Consider the following 18,491-nt stretch of genomic DNA (forward strand, 5'->3'; position numbering starts at 1 on the left):
TAAGTTGCATATCTTTGCTGCAAAACAAGCGGACAGCTCCACCTACTGGCTATTTTAATTAGTGCATTGCTTTCCAAAGCTTTTCAATAGCAGTCACATGACTGAAAAAAAGGTTGTTATTCTAAAATGGCGCAAATTGAACCGACGTAAACCGAGGGCCACCTGTACATGATTATATATACAGTAGGAATAGATATATACAGATATATATATGAATGTCTATTTATAAATACATAGAACATATTCTTCTACATGCATTACAGTAAATAGACAATATAACACGTCATTAAATATGAATATTGCATAAATATGCATTTTCATGTTTTCATCTACAGTACTTGACTGTAAAGGGCTCCAATGCACTTATATATGTGTCTATGGGGTAAATTTATCATAGTGCGAGCGGACATGATATGATGAACTGCTGGTGAAAGAAAAAAGGAGTAATTGGTTACTGCGCTGTGAAACCCTATTAAGCCTATGAAAACAGGAGAAATCTCTCAACCTCCAAATATGTGAAGTGAAAAAGAAAAAATTGGTGTCTAGAAAGAACCAAAAAATTAAAATATCATAGGCGCTATAAAGCTTAAAATAGTGTGATAATTAAAATATTAAAACTGTGTAGTTTAAATAATGTGCAAACACAAATCAAACAAAAAAAAATGTGTTAAGGCACAGAATATAGATTGTGCAATACTATGCGTGTGTTTAATAAAATGCAGACAATAAATGTGATAAAACACAAATTAAAAAATGTGCAGTACTCTGCATATATTTAATAACAAAATAACAAAGGCACAATTACATATGTAGTATACAATTGGCAACAGTTACTGAAAAGAACAACTTGTAAAAAACAGCTTGTGAAAGGACTAGATGGTCGCTTGGATCCAAATGGTCGTCAGATGAAAGGTCTTGTGAGGCCCAGGATAGAATTTTCGATCCAGCTGGGCCCAGGATAGAATTTTCGATCCAGCTGGTGCAATGCCGTCCCCTGCAGATTTGCGGTCAATAGGTCCCTAGCAGGGGGTGTCAATCAACCCAATCGTATTCGATCGAGTTGATTTCTGTCCGCGGCCTCAGAGCAGGCGGACAAGTTATAGAAGGGTCGCGCAGAAACAGGGGCATCAAGCTCCATTCGGAGCTTGATAATTCGGCCCCAAAATATGTATACATATGTATTTATGTGTTCATATGTGTGTATATATGTCTGTAAATACATAAATACACAAATACATATGTACACACATATAAAAACACACGTATATATATAAATATATATATACAGTATATATATATATATATATATATATATATATAAACATACACCACACATATTAAGATTTAAGACATGTACAGTGGATATAAAAGTCTACACACCCCTGTTAAAATGTCAGGTTTCTGTGATGTAAATAAATGAGACAAAGATAAATCATTTCAGAACCTTTTCCACTTTTAATGTGACCTATAAACTATACAACTCAATTGAAAAACAAACTAAAATATTTTAGGAGGAGGTAAGTAAACAAAAAAAACTAAAATAATATGGTTGCATAAGTGTGCACACCCGTAAACTACGACTTTGTTGAAGTATCTTTCGATTTTATTATATAACTGAAGATGTAGCTGTGTTCAGAATTAAGCAATCACATTTAAAATCATGTTATAGGAGTCAGTACACACCTGCCATCATTTAAAGTGCATCTGATTAACCCCAAATAAAGTTCAGCTGTTCTAGTTGGTCTTTCCTCACATTTTCTTAGTTGAATCCTACAGCAAAAGCCATGGTCCATAGAGATCTCCCAAAGCATCAGAGGGATCTCATTGTTAAAAGGTATCAGTCAGGAGAAGGGTACAAAAGAATTTCCAAGGCATTAGATATACCATGGAACACAGTGAAGACAGTCATCATCGAGTGGAGAAAATATGGCGCAACTGTGACATTACCAAGAACTGGACGTCCCTCCAAAATTTATGAAAAGATGAGAAGAAAACTGGTCTGGGAGGCTACCAAGAGGTCTACAGCAATATTAAATGAGCTGCAGGAATATCTGGCAAGTACTGGCTGTGTGGAACATGTGAGAACAATGTCCCGTATTCTTCATGTGTCTGGGCTATGGGGTAGAGTGGCAAGACTGAAGCCTTTTCTTACCAAGAAAAACATCCAAGCCTGGCTAAATTTTGCAAAAACACATCTGAAGTCTCCCAAAAGCATGTGTGAAAAGGTGTTATGATCTGATGAAACCAAGGTTGAACTTTTTGGCCATATTTCCAAAAGATATGTTTGGCTCAAAAACAACACTGCACATCACCAAAAGAACACCATACTCACAGTGAAGCATGGTGGTGTCAGCATCATGCTTTGGGGCTGTTTTTTGTCAGCTGGAACTGGGGCCTTAGTCAAGGTAGAGGGAATTATGAACAGTTCCAAATACCAGTCAATATTGGCACAAAATCTCCAGGCTTCTGCTAGAAAGCTGAACATGAAGAGGAACTTCATCTTTCAATATGACAATGACCCAAAGCATACATCCAAATCAACAATGGAATGGCTTCACCAGAAGAAGATCAAAGTTTTGGGATGACCCAGCCAGAGCCCAGACCTGAATCCGATCGAAAATCTGTGGGGTGATCTGAAGAGGGCTGTGCGCAGGAGATGCCCTCGCAATCTGACAGATTTGGAGTGTTTTTGCAAAGAAGAGTGGGCAAATCTTGCCAAGTCAAGATGTGCCATGCTGATAGACTCATAACCAAAAAGACTGAGTGCTGTAATAAAATCGAAAGATACTTCAACAAAGTCGTAGTTTACGGGTGTGCACACTTATGCAACCATATTATTTTATTTTTTTATTTTTACTTCCCTCCACCTAAAATATTTCAATTTGTTTTTCAATTGAGTTGTACAATTTATAGGTCACATTAAAGGTGGAAAAAGTTCTGAAATGATTTATCTTTGTCTCATTTTTTTACATCACAGAAACCTGACATAACAGGGTTGTGAAAACTTTTTATATCCACTGTATATGTTGGGATCTCTATGTTAAAGCCCTTTTTTTTTCTAGCACCATACCCATTCTAACTTTGAGCCCTTATAACTTTTTAAATCAATCTACTTTTAAATTTATTTTTGGATATTTTTGTCCACATTTTATTTGAGTTTAAAAGTTAACCACAGCTCTGAAGTCACTGTAATTAATCTAGAGTAAATCGTGATTGTGCTTGTGCGTTAACATTTACTTTCAACTTGTAATACGAGTGGAATTTAACTTGCATGTAAACGGGCTCAAAAACCCAATATCACTCGCACGAAAACAGTAGCACGCCACTCGTAATCTAGCCCTATGTTTTGTGATGTTATTAGGCTTTCAGGATAATGTGCACAAGATAAATCGATGCTACTGTCTGTGCAGCCGATACAGGGACAATGAAGAGATTTTTTTCTTAACTGAATTAAAATAAAGATGTTATAAAACATATTACAGTATTTTTTACAACACCTAGGCGTTAAAAGTTGACAAACAACAGCACACAAATGACTCGTCAGTAAAAATTTTAGTGCACATATATAGCGTGTCCAATACTGTTATCAGGAAGCATTAGTAGCAATCTCATTGTGCTCTCTCTCTCTCTCTCTCATACGATCGGGTTGATTGACACCCCCTGCTAGCGGCCAGTTGGCCGCAAATCTGCAGGGGTAGGCATTACACCAGCAGTTCACAAGAAATGCTGGTGCAATAATAAATGCTGACAGTGTATGCTGTCAGCAATTATCGATGTGCAGCAGACATAATACGCTACATTGTATCATGTTCTCTCGCACATTAATAAATTTACCCCAAGGTTTTCAGGCGAGTTAATCTGTTAACCGCAAAATTTGTTTGAGTTTGAGCATATCTGTTTACTTTCAACTTGTAATATACTCGCTAGTTAATGCGACCATGATATTGCTCATCGCAACTCGTACTAACTTTCGAGCGCCACTTGTAATCTAGCCATAAGAGGATAGGGAGGGCACTTATCTGTTTGGGACATTGCTTAATATAAATCCAGTAATAGTGGGCTTGAAAATGTTTGATTCTGTAGATATGAAGAAACTTAGGCCTAGATTTGAGTTCGGCGGTAGCCGTCAAAACCAGCGTTAGAGGCTCCTAACGCTGGTTTTGGCCGCCCGCTGGTATTTGGAGTCAGTGATTAAAGGGTCTAACGCTCACTTTTCAGCCGCGACTTTTCCATACCGCAGATCCCCCTACGCCATTTGCGTATCCTATCTTTTCAATGGGATCTTTCTAACGCCGGTATTTAGAGTCGTTTCTGAAATGAGCGTTAGAGCTCTAACGACAAAATTCCAGCCGCCTGAAAATAGCAGGAGTTAAGAGCTTTCTGGCTAACGCCGGTTCATAAAGCTCTTAACTACTGTACCCTAAAGTACACTAACACCCATAAACTACCTATGTACCCCTAAACCGAGCTCCCCCCACATCGCCGCCACTCGATTTAAATTTTTAACCCCTAATCTGCCGACCGCCACCTACGTTATACTTATGTACCCCTAATCTGCTGCCCCTAACCCCGCCGACCCCTGTATTACATTTATTAACCCCTAACCTGCCCCCCACAACGTCGCCGCCAGCTACTTAAAATAATTAACCCCTAATCTTCCGACCGCAAAGCGCCGCCACCTACGTTATCCTTATGTACCCCTAATCTGCTGCCCCTAACACCGCCGACCCCTATATTATATTTATTAACCCCTAATCTGCCCCCCTCAACGTCGCCGACACCTGCCTACACTTATTAACCCCTAATCTGCCGAGCGGACCTGAGCGATACTATAATAAAGTTATTAACCCCTAACCCGCCTCACTAACCCTATCATAAATAGTATTAACCCCTAATCTGCCCTCCCTAACATCGCCGACACCTAACTTCAATTATTAACCCCTAATCTGACGACCGGAGCTCACCGCTATTCTAATAAATTGATTAACCCCTAAAGCTAAGTCTAACCCTAACACTAACACCCCCCTAACTTAAATATAATTTACATCTAACGAAATAAATTAACTCTTATTAAATAACTGATTCCTATTTAAAGCTAAATACTTACCTGTAAAATAAATCCTAATATAGCTACAATATAAATTATAATTATATTATAGCTATTTTAGGATTAATATTTATTTTACAGGCAACTTGGTATTTATTTTAACTAGGTACAATAGCTATTAAATAGTTAAGAACTATTTAATAGCTACCTAGTTAAAATAATAACAAATTTACCTGTAAAATAAATCCTAACCTAAGATATAATTAAACCTAACACTACCCTATCAATAAATTAATTAAATAAAATACCTACAATTACCTACAATAAATCTAACACTACACTATCAATAAATTAATTAAACACAATTGCTACAAATAAATACAATTAAATAAACTAGCTAAAGTACAAAAAATAAAAAAGAACTAAGTTACAAAAAATAATAAAATATTTACAAACATAAGAAAAATATTACAACAATTTTAAACTAATTACACCTACTCTAAGCCCCCTAATAAAATAACAAAGCCCCCCAAAATAAAAAATTCCCTACCCTATTCTAAATTAAAAAAGTTACAAGCTCTTTTACCTTACCAGCCCTGAACAGGGCCCTTTGCGGGGCATGCCCCAAGATTTTCAGCTCTTTTGCCTGTAAAAAAAAAACATACCATACCCCCCCCCAACATTACAACCCCCCACCCACATACCCCTAATCTAACCCAAACCCCCCTTAAATAAACCTAACACTAAGCCCCTGAAGATCTTCCTACCTTGTCTTCACCATACCAGGTTCACCGATCCGTCCTGGCTCCAACATCTTCATCCAACCCAAGCGGGGGTTGGCGATCCATCATCCGGTGCTGAAGAGGTCCAGAAGAGGCTCCAAAGTCTTCCTCCTATCCGGCAAGAAGAGGACATCCGGACCGGCAAACATCTTCTCCAAGCGGCATCTTCAATCTTCTTCCATCCGGTGCGGAGCGGGTCCATCTTGAAGCAGGCGACGAGGATCCATCCTCTTCTTCCGTTGTCTCCCGACGAATGACGGTTCCTTTAAGGGACGTCATCCAAGATGGCGTCCCTCGAATTCCGATTGGCTGATAGGATTCTATCAGCCAATCGGAATTAAGGTAGGAATTTTCTGATTGGCTGATGGAATCAGCCAATCAGAATCAAGTTCAATCCGATTGGCTGATCCAATCAGCCAATCAGATTGAGCTCGCATTCTATTGGCTGTTCCGATCAGCCAATAGAATGCGAGCTCAATCTGATTGGCTGATTGGATCAGCCAATCAGATTGAACTTGATTCTGATTGGCTGATTCCATCAGCCAATCAGAAAATTCCTACCTTAATTCCGATTGGCTGATAGAATCCTATCAGCCAATCGGAATTCGAGGGACGCCATCTTGGATGACGTCCCTTAAAGGAACCGTCATTCGTCGGGAGACAACGGAAGAAGAGGATGGATCCGCGTCGCCTGCTTCAAGATGGACCCGCTCCGCACCGGATGGAAGAAGATTGAAGATGCCGCTTGGAGAAGATGTTTGCCGGTCCGGATGTCCTCTTCTTGCCGGATAGGAGGAAGACTTTGGAGCCTCTTCTGGACCTCTTCAGCACCGGATGATGGATCGCCAACCCCCGCTTGGGTTGGATGAAGATGTTGGAGCCAGGATGGATCGGTGAACCTGGTATGGTGAAGACAAGGTAGGAAGATCTTCAGGGGCTTAGTGTTAGGTTTATTTAAGGGGGGTTTGGGTTAGATTAGGGGTATGTGGGTGGTGGGTTGTAATGTTGGGGGGGGGGGTATGGTATGTTTTTTTTTACAGGCAAAAGAGCTGAAATTCTTGGGGCATGCCCCGCAAAGGGCCCTGTTCAGGGCTGGTAAGGTAAAAGAGCTTGTAACTTTTTTAATTTAGAATAGGGTAGGGAATTTTTTATTTTGGGGGGCTTTGTTATTTTATTAGGGGGCTTAGAGTAGGTGTAATTAGTTTAAAATTGTTGTAATATTTTTCTTATGTTTGTAAATATTTTATTATTTTTTGTAACTTAGTTCTTTTTTATTTTTTGTACTTTAGCTAGTTTATTTAATTGTATTTATTTGTAGGAATTGTGTTTAATTAATTTATTGATAGTGTAGTGTTAGGTTAATTGTAGGTAATTGTAGGTAGTTTATTTAATTAATTTATTGATAGGGTAGTGTTAGGTTTAATTATATCTTAGGTTAGGATTTATTTTACAGGTAAATTTGTTATTATTTTAACTAGGTAACTATTAAATAGTTCTTAACTATTTAATAGCTATTGTACCTGGTTAAAATAATTAAAAAGTTGCCTGTAAAATAAATATTAATCCTAAAATAGCTATAATATAATTATAATTTATATTGTAGCTATATTAGGATTTATTTTACAGGTAAGTATTTAGCTTTAAATAGGAATAAGTTATTTAATAAGAGTTAATTTATTTCGTTAGATGTAAATTATATTTAACTTAGGGGGGTGTTAGTGTTAGGGTTAGACTTAGCTTTAGGGGTTAATACATTTATTATAGTAGCGGTGAGGTCTGCTCGGCAGATTAGGGGTTAATAATTGAAGTTAGGTGTCGGCGATGTTAGGGAGGGCAGATTAGGGGTTAATACTATTTATTATAGGGTTAGTGAGGCGGATTAGGGGTTAATAACTTTATTATAGTAGCGCTCAGGTCCGCTCGGCAGATTAGGGGTTAATAAGTGTAGGCAGGTGTCGGCGACGTTGAGGGGGGCAGATTAGGGGTTAATAAATATAATATAGGGGTCGGCGATGTTAGGGCAGCAGATTAGGGGTACATAGGGATAACGTAGGTTGCGGCGGTTTACGGAGCGGCAGATTAGGGGTTTAAAAAAATATGCAGGTGTCAGCGATAGCGGGGGCGGAAGATTAGGGGTTAATAAGTGTAAGGTTAGGGGTGTTTAGACTCGGGGTACATGTTAGAGTGTTAGGTGCAGACGTAGGAAGTGTTTCCCCATAGGAAACAATGGGGCTGCGTTAGGAGCTGAACGCTGCTTTTTTGCAGGTGTTAGGTTTTTTTTCAGCTCAAACAGCCCCATTGTTTCCTATGGGAGAATCGTGCACGAGCACGTTTTTGAGGCCGGCCGCGTCCGTAAGCAACTCTGGTATCGAGAGTTGCATTTGCGGTAAAAATGCTCTACGCTCCTTTTTTGGAGCCTAACACAGCATTTGTTTAAACTCTCGATACCAGAGTTAAATTTATGGTGCGGCCAGAAAAAAGCCAGCGGAGCGTTAACAGCCCTTTTACCGCCGAACTCCAAATCTAGGCCATAGAAAATCCAGATTCTCTGATAAATGTTTCTGTGTTATTTGTCATATTTTCATGACACCAAATCATTTGAGCATTTTATGTTTTGACAGCTTTATGAAATGGATATATATTTTCCTTTGGAAACATCACAGTAATAACTTTATTAAAAAGAACAGAAGGTCACATTGGTGGACACTAACAATGAATTAACAGATAAGATGTCAGTAGTGGGGAAGATGCTAAACAAGTAATTAGATGCGCAGGAGGAGGAGCATGGGAAGGCTGGTCATATTGCTGAACAGAGAATAATATTGTTTTATTTATATAGAAACTTTTAGATGGCGCTTGTTCTGAGTAATTATATTAAGTCAAAGTTAGACTGTGTATGGTGCTAGAAAAAAAGGGCTTTAACATAGAGACTCCTTCATATACATGTCTTAATGTGTGTGTGTATGTTTATATATATACTGTGTGTGTGTATATATATATATATATATATATATATATATATATATGTGTGTGTGTTTATATGTGTGTACATATGTATTTATTTGTGTATTTATGTATTTACAGACATATATACACACATATAAACACATAAATAGATATGTATACTTTTTTGGGGGCCGAATTATCAAGCTCTGAATGAAGCTTAATGCCACTGTTTCTGCGCGAGCCTTTAGGCTCGCCGGAAACAGAAATTATGAAGCAGCGGCTCCATAACATGTCCGCCTGCTCTGAGGCCGCGGACAGAAATCAACCCGATCGAATACGATCGGGTTGATTGACAGCCCCTGCTAGTGGCCGATTGGCTGCAAATCTGAAGGGGGCGGCATTGCACCAGCAGTTCACAAGAACTGCTGGTGCAATGATAAATGCAGACAGTGTATTGCACTTACATAAATATACCCCTAAAGGTATATAGTAAACAGCTTATGAAAAACTACACTTCTTTGGCTGGATATTTTCTCTCCGTCGGCTCTGGACTGCAGCTTATCTTACATGGATTTTTGTGTGCTCCCTAACGGAACTCTATGATCTGGTGAAAATTATGCACCTGCACTATCTGACAAACAATACTGTAGTGAGTACTATTCTACTTAGTAGTGATGTCCCGAACTGTTCGCCCGCGAACGGTTCACAGCGAACATAGCTTGTTCGCATTTGCGTTTGTGGGCGAACACATGGCGATGTTCGATCCACCCCTATGTGTCATCATTGAGGAAACTTTGACCCTTTATGTCACAGCCGTCTGACACATTAGAGCCAATCAACATCAGACACTCCCTCACAGACCCTCCCAGCTACTCGGAATCCGCCATTTTAGACTCATAACGACCTTGCTTTCTTAATGAGAGGACGTGTTGTGTTTTTGCTCCTGACATTAATAGGAAAAACATAGCTAGGCTAGTGTATTTACAGTCCAGAAGGACTCCAATCATCTCTGCTGCAAGCACAGCACCCCAAAAAGCCCTTTTTAGGGCTATATTTCGTGCCTTTTTTTTTTTTTTTTCGTTTTGTTTTTATTAGCATTTGCCTGGCTTTCAGGCTGTGTGTTTAAGGCTCACAGCATATGCTGTGATTACTGCCACCACTGATATCTCCCTAACAACAGTTTAGATTTAACTAACCACAAAATTTTATTATTTTGATAGTGTAATTTTTTTTCATTTTCTATCAGGCCTGTGTCACACAGCATATACTCTGGTTCATTGCTCTGTGCCAGCCACCAGTGTTAATATCCGTTTATAACATTATTTTAAATTTAAAAAATAAAAAATAAAATTATTTTGCTAGTGTAATCTAATTACATTTACTATCAGGCCTGTGTCTGTCAGGCTCACTCAGCATTAATATACCTCATTTTTTTCAGTCTTTTGGTTAATTGGTCTGTGCCAGGCAGCCACCCAGCACTCATATCTTCTTCACCTTAATTTAAATTTAAAAAAAAAAAAAGTTTAAATTTGTTTGATAGTGTAATCTAATATAATTTTCTATCAGGCCTGTGTGTTTTGCTGACATACAGAGCCTACTGTGTTTACTTGCTGCCCTCCCTAGTCTATGAGCCACGACTCATATGTGTTTAACCTTTTTTTAATTTCCCCCCTCAAAAAATAATTTAAATCATTTTTATAGTGTAATCTAATAGTATTTTCTATCAGGTGTGTGTGTATCTGACTTACAGAGCCTACTGTTATTAATAGCTGCCCTTCCAAGGATATCAGCCACGACTCATATGTATGTGCTTAACCTTTTTCTTTAAATTCCCAAAAAAAGTCTTTAAATCATTATGCTAGTGTAATCTAATTTTATTTTCTATCAGGCCTGTGTCTAACTGTCTATCTGACTTACACAGCATACTGTTGTTAATTGCTGCCCTACGTAGCAGCCAGCCAGTGCGACCACTCACATGTGCATAGCACTTCTTAACATAATTTTGATATTAAAATCTAAAATTTTAAAATATTTTGCTAGTGTAATCTAACTTCATTTTCTATCAGGCCTGTGTTTTTGTCACTTACACAGCATACTGTGTTAAATTGCTGCCCTACCTACCATCCACGACTCATATCTGCCAGCCTGTGTGCCAGGCCCAACTAGCCAATTAGTGGCACCAATCATAATTCTTGAAACAGTATATAAAAAAATAAAAATCATACTTTTTTGGACTGCAAATATTCAGTCTCCTAGTGCCATTGAATTGCATTTACCTCCTGCCTGCCAGCCTTTTGTGTTACTAATTAAAATTCAAAAAATTTTGATTGTTGATCTTAATCCTGTTTGCTTGTGCCCTAGAATTGCACTTTTCTACTGCCTTCCAAGCCTGTGTGCTAGGCCTACTTGAAAAATATTTACACCAATCATATTTGTTGTCACAGTATTCTTAATAATTAAAAATTTACATTTTTGGTAATATTTGTTGTGAATCCTCAGTTTGCTGGTGCCATTGAATTTCACTTTCCTCCTGCCTTGCAGCCTGCTGTGTGCCAGGCCCACCTATCAAATTATTGCCAGCAATCATATTTCTTTTAACAGTATTGCAAAAATTGTCAATCATCACTGTTTTGACTGTCAGTAATCAGTCTCCTAGTGTCCTTGAATTGCATCTACCTCCTGCCTGCCAGCCTTTTGTGCCAGGCCGTCTTGCCAACTATTTACACCAATCACAATTGTTGTCACAGTATAGTTACTAATTAAAATTAAAAAATTCTTGATTGTTGATGATCTTAATCCTCAGTTTGCTCGTGCCATAGAATTGCACTTTTCTACTGCCTTCCAAGCCTGTGTGCCAGGCCTACTTGAAAAATATTTACACCAATCATATTTGTTGTCACAGTATTCTTAATAATTAAAAATTTAAATTTTTGGTAATAGTTGTTGTGAATCCTCAGTTTGCTGGTGCCATTGAATTTCACTTTCCTCCTGCCTTGCAGCCTGCTGTGTGCCAGGCCCACCTAGCCAATTATTGCCAACAATCATATTTCTTTTAACAGTATTGCAAAAATTGTCAATCATCACTGTTTTGACTGTCAGTATTCAGTCTCCTAGTGTCCTTGAATTGCATTTACCTCTTGCCTGCCAGCCTTTTGTGCCAGGCCGTCTTGCCAACTATTTACACCAATCATAATTGTTGTCACAGTATAGTTACTAATTAAAATTAAAAAAATTCTTTATTGTTGATCTTAATCCTCAGTTTGCTCGTGCCCTAGAATTGCACTTTTCTACTGCCTTCCAAGCCTGTGTGCCAGGCCTACTTGAAAAATATTTACACCAATCATATTTGTTGTCACAGTATTCTTAATAATTAAAAATTAAAATTTTTGGTAATATTTGTTGTGAATCCTCAGTTTGCTGGTGCCATTGAATTTCACTTTCCTCCTGCCTTGCAGCCTGCTGTGTGCCAGGCCCACCTATCCAATTATTGCCAGCAATCATATTTATTTTAACAGTATTGCAAAAATTGTCAATCATCACTGTTTTGACTGTCAGTAATCAGTCTCCTAGTGTCCTTGAATTGCATCTACCTCCTGCCTGCCAGCCTTTTGTGCCAGGCCGTCTTGCCAACTATTTACACCAATCACAATTGTTGTCACAGTATAGTTACTAATTAAAATTAAAAAATTCTTGATTGTTGATGATCTTATTCCTCAGTTTGCTTGTGCCATAGAATTGCAGTTTTCTACTGCCTTCCAAGCCTGTGTGCCAGGCCTACTTGAAAAATATTTACACCAATCATATTTGTTGTCACAGTATTCTTAATAATTAAAAATTTAAATTTTTGGTAATAGTTGTTGTGAATCGTCAGTTTGCTGGTGCCATTGAATTTCACTTTCCTCCTGCCTTGCAGCCTGCTGTGTGCCAGGCCCACCTAGCCAATTATTGCCAGCAATCATATTTCTTTTAACAGTATTGCAAAAATTGTCAATCATCACTGTTTTGACTGTCAGTAATCAGTCTCCTAGTGTCCTTGAATTGCATCTACCTCCTGCCTGCCAGCCTTTTGTGCCAGGCCGTCTTGCCAACTATTTACACCAATCATAATTGTTGTCACAGTATAGTTACTAATTAAAATTAAAAAATTCTTGATTGTTGATGATCTTAATCCTCAGTTTGCTCGTGCCATAGAATTGCACTTTTCTACTGCCTTCCAAGCCTGTGTGCCAGGCCTACTTGAAAAATATTTACACCAATCATATTTGTTGTCACAGTATTCTTAATAATTAAAAATTTAAATTTTTGGTAATAGTTGTTGTGAATCCTCAGTTTGCTGGTGCCATTGAATTTCACTTTCCTCCTGCCTTGCAGCCTGCTGTTTGCCAGGCCCACCTAGCCAATTATTGCCAGCAATCATATTTCTTTTAACAGTATTGCAAAAATTGTCAATCATCACTGTTTTGACTGTCAGTATTCAGTCTCCTAGTGTCCTTGAATTGCATTTACCTCCTGCCTGCCAGCCTTTTGTGCCAGCCCGTCTTGCCAACTATTTACACCAATCATAATTGTTGTCACAGTATAGTTACAAATTAAAATTAAAAAATTCTTGATTATTGATGATCTTAATCCTCAGTTTGCTCGTGCCATAGAATTGCACTTTTCTACTGCCTTCCAAGCCTGTGTGCCAGGCCTACTTGAAAAATATTTACACCAATAATATTTGTTGTCACAGTATTCTTAATAATTAAAAATTAAAATTTTTAGTAATAGTTGTTGTGAATCCTCAGTTTGCTGGTGTCATTGAATTTCACTTTCCTCCTGCCTTGCAGCCTGCTGTGTGCCAGGCCCACCTAGCCAATTATTGCCAGCAATCATATTTCTTTTAACAGTATTGCAAAAATTGTCAATCATCACTGTTTTGACTGTCAGTATTCAGTCTCCTAGTGTCCTTGAATTGCATTTACCTCCTGCCTGCCAGCCTTTTGTGCCAGGCCGTCTTGCCAACTATTTACACCAATCATAATTGTTGTCACAGTATAGTTACTAATTAAAATTAAAAAATTCTTGATTGTTGATCTTAATCCTCAGTTTGCTCGTGCCCTAGAATTGCACTTTTTTACTGCCTTCCAAGCCTGTGTGCCCGGCCTACTTGCCAACTATTTACACCAATCATAATTGTTGTCACAGTATAGTTACTAATTAAAATTAAAAAATTCTTGATTGTTGATGATCTTAATCCTCAGTGTGCTCGTGCCATAGAATTGCACTTTTCTACTGCCTTCCAAGCCTGTGTGCCAGGCCTACTTGAAAAATCTTTACACCAATCATATTTGTTGTCACAGTATTCTTAATAATTAAAAATTTAAATTTTTGGTAATAGTTGTTGTGAATCCTCAGTTTGCTGGTGCCATTGAATTGCACTTTCCTCCTGCCTTGCAGCCTGCTGTGTGCCAGGCCCACCTAGCCAATTATTGCCAGCAATCATATTTCTTTTAACAGTATTGCAAAAATTGTCAATCATCACTGTTTTGACTGTCAGTAATCAGTCTCCTAGTGTCCTTGAATTGCATCTACCTCCTGCCTGCCAGCCTTTTGTGCCAGGCCGTCTTGCCAACTATTTACACCAATCATAATTGTTGTCACAGTATAGTTACTAATTAAAATTAAAAAATTCTTGATTGTTGATCTTAATCCTCAGTTTGCTCGTGCCCTAGCATTGCACTTTTCTACTGCCTTCCAAGCCTGTGTGCCAGGCCTACTTGAAAAATATTTACACCAATCATATTTGTTGTCACAGTATTCTTAATAATTAAAAATATAAATTTTTGGTAATAGTTGTTGTGAATCCTAGGTTTGCTGGTGCCATTGAATTGCACTTTCCTCCTGCCTTGCAGCCTGCTGTGTGCCAGGCCCACCTAGCCAATTATTGCCAGCAATCATATTTCTTTTAACAGCATTGCAAACATTGTCAATCATCACTGTTTTGACTGTCAGTAATCAGTCTCCTAGTGTCCTTGAATTGCATCTACCTCTTGCCTGCCAGCCTTTTGTGCCAGGCCGTCTTGCCAACTATTTACACCAATCATAATTGTTGTCACAGTATAGTTACTAATTAAAATTAAAAAAAAATTGATTGTTGATCTTAATCCTCAGTTTGCTCGTGCCATTGAATTGCACTTTTCTACTGCCTGCCAGCCTGTGTGCCAGGCCCAACTATCCAATTAGTGCCAGCAATCATTTCTTTTAACAGTATTGCAAAATGTGTCAATCATCACTGTTTTGACTGTCAATCTGCAGTCTACTAGTGCCCTTGAATTGCATTTTCCTCCTGCCTGCCTGCCTGTATGCCAGTCCCAACTAGCCAATTAGTGCCACCAATCATATTTATTGTAACAGGATTGGAATTTTTGTTAATCATAACTGTTTTGACTGTGATTCTTCAGTCTCCTAGTGCCATTGAATTGCAGTTTCATTTCTCCCAGCGTGTGTGCCAGACAGGCCCATTTGCCAACTAGTGACAAACAATCATACTTGTTATCACAGTACTTGTAATATTTAAAAAAATTAACAATATGTGATTTTTAAAACATCTGTCTTTTTTGTTGTTGTCAGTCTCACAGCGTATACTGTGCCCACTTTCACAGTGCCACCACTCAATTGGTGTAATAGTATTGTTAGTGTCCATTTAAAAAAAATGACAGGCAGAGGCAGGCCACCCCGCAGGTTCCGTGGTCGTGGTGCTGTGATTCCTTTAGACCTTACAAATATGCACATTGTTCAGACGCCGGGTGCCAGGGGGGACGCGAAAAGTTCTGAGGAGGACCTAGTTGAATGGCTAACACAGGACACCCAATCTTCTTCAGCTTCCGCTGCTAGTCCTCCTAACCTTGACGCACCATCTACGTCCAGCTGTGCTTTGGGCAGGTCTCAAGTGGCCAGTGCCACTCCCCCGCCTGTCGCCAACACTAGCACCACAGCCGCTTCACTTGATCTGTCACAGGAGTTATTGACACATCATTTGGAAGAAATGAGTGATGCGCAACCATCATTGACAGAGGATGTAGATAATAGTGATCAGTCTCAGTCAGGCAGCATTACCGACATGGAGGTACGGTGTGATGATGATGATGATGTTGTACCCGCTGCTGCATCCTTTCTTGATGTTTCAGATACAAGTGAAGTGGTTGATGATGATGTGTCGGTGGATGTCACGTGGGTGCCTGCTAGAAGAGAAGAAGAAGAGGGGGAAAGTTCAGATGGGGAGACAGAGAGGAGGAGATGATTTGGAAGCATGGGGAGGTCGTCTCAAGGAGCTAGTGGCACAGTCAGACAGCATGCATCGTCACCAGGGGTCAGCCAGACAGCACGCCGATGCCCATCAACGCATGCTGTTGCCACCACCAGAATGCCGTCATCGCAGAGCTCAGCAGTGTGGCATTTTTTTTGTGTGTCTGCCTCTGACAACAGAGATGCCATTTGCAACCTGTGCCAAAAGAAACTGAGTCGTGGAAGTCCAACACCCACCTAGGTACAACTGATTTGCGAAGGCACATGGTCTCCCATCACAAACGCAGATGGGAAGAACACATGATTAGAAGCAGCACACAAAGTGAAAGCTGCCCTCCTCCTCCTGCTCCAGCATCTTCAGCCACCTCAACCAGTGCTGTCCTCCTTGCCCCCTCTCAACCATCCTCCACTCAGTCTCTCTTACGTAGCAGTTCCTGGTCATCTGCCCACAGTCAGGTGTCTGTCAAGGACATGTTTGAGCGTAAGAAGCCAATTTCTCAAAGTCACCCCCTTGACCGGCGTCTGACAGCTGGCTTGTCTGAACTCTTAGCCCGCCAGCTTTTACCATACAAGCTGGTGGAGTCTGATGCTTTCAAAAAATTTGTATCTATTGGGACACCGCAGTGGAAGGTACCTGGCAGAAATTTCTTTTCACAAAAGGCAATCCCAAACCTGTACTCTGTTGTGAGAAAGGAAGTTATGGCATGTCTGGCACACAGCGTTGGGGCAAGGGTCCATATGACCACGGATAGCTGGTCTGCAAAGCATGGTCAGGGCAGGTATATCACCTACACTGCGCATTGGGTAAACCTGCTGACTTCTGACAAGCATGAAATGCGTGGCTCTGCAGAAGAGTTGGTGACACTGCCACGACTTGCAGGCAGGCCTGCTGCTACCTCCTCTACTCCTCCTACTCCATCCTCTTCCATAACCTCTTCCTCGGCTGAGTCCTCTTCATCTTCTGCGTCTTGCTCCACATCTATGGCACCCCCCCAGCTCCCCAGGTACTATGCTATATCCCGTGCACGGCAGTGTCACGCCGTCTTGGGGTTGACTTGCCTGAAAGCGGAGAGTCACACCACACCAGCACTCCTGACCGCCCTGAACGCACAGGTGGATCAGTGGCTGACTCCGCACCAAGTGGAGATTGGCAAGGTTGTTTCTGACAATGGAAGTAATTTGGTGGCGGCATTGAAATTGGGCAAGTTGACACATGTGCCGTGCATGGCACATGTGTGTAATCTAATTGTACAATAATTTGTCCATAAGTACCCAGGCTTACAGGATGTCCTGAAGCAGGCCAGGAAGGTGTGTGGCCATTTCAGGCATTCCTACACGGCCATGGCACACTTGTCCGATATCCAGTGTCGAAACAACCTGCCAGTGAGGCGCTTGATTTGCGACAGCCCAACACGGGGGAATTCAACACTCCTAATGTTTGACTGCCTGCTCCAACAAGAAAAAGCTGTTAATGAGTATTTGTATGACTGGGGTGCTAGGCCAGCCTCTGGGGAGCTGGGGATATTTTTTCCAAATTACTGGACGCTCATGCGCAATGCCTGTAGGCTCATGTGTCCTTTTGAGGAGGTGACAAACCTTGTCAGTCGCACCGAAGGCACCATCAGCGACATCATACCATTTGTTTTCTTCCTGGAGCGTGCCCTGCGAAGAGTGCTGGATCAGGCAGTAGATGAGCGTGAAGAGGAAGAGTTGTGATGTCCATCACCCCCACAAACAGCCGAATCAGCATCGCTTGCTGGACCTGCGGCAACGCAGGAAGAGGATTGTGAGGAAGAGGAGTCAGAGCGGGAATGTGGCTTTGAGGAGGAGGAGGAAGACCGAGCACAACAGGCATTCCAGGGTGCTCGTTGTTGTCACCTCTCTGGTACCCGTGGTGTTGTACGTGGCTGGGGGGAAGAAGATACCATCAGTGAGATCAGTGAGGAGGAGGAACAGGACATGATTAGCTCAGCATCCAACCTTGTTAAAATGGGTTCTTTCATGCTGTTGTGCCTGTTGAGGGACCCTCGTATAAAAAAGCTGAAGGAGAACGACCTGTACTGGGTGTCCACGCTCCTCGACCCCCGGTATAAGCATAAAGTGCCTGAAATGTTACCAAATTCCCACAAGTCGGAAAGGATGGAGCATTTTAAGAATAAATTAAAAACTATGCTTTACACAGCGTATAAGGGTTATGTCACAGCACCACAGGAATGTAACAGGGGAAGAGATTAAATGAATCCTCCTCCTCCTCCTCCTCCTCCCACAACCACGGTGGCAAGGACAGGACGCTTTCCTGACGTCTTGTTGATGGAAGACATGCGTACCTTTTTAACTCCCATGCACCATCAGAGCCTTTCGGGATCCAGCCTTAGAGAAAGACTCAACCGACAGGTAGCAGACTACCTAGCTTTAACTGCGGATCTCGA

The sequence above is a fragment of the Bombina bombina genome, chromosome 7, assembly GCF_027579735.1.
Source record: "Bombina bombina isolate aBomBom1 chromosome 7, aBomBom1.pri, whole genome shotgun sequence".
Taxonomy (NCBI): Eukaryota; Metazoa; Chordata; class Amphibia; order Anura; family Bombinatoridae; genus Bombina; species Bombina bombina.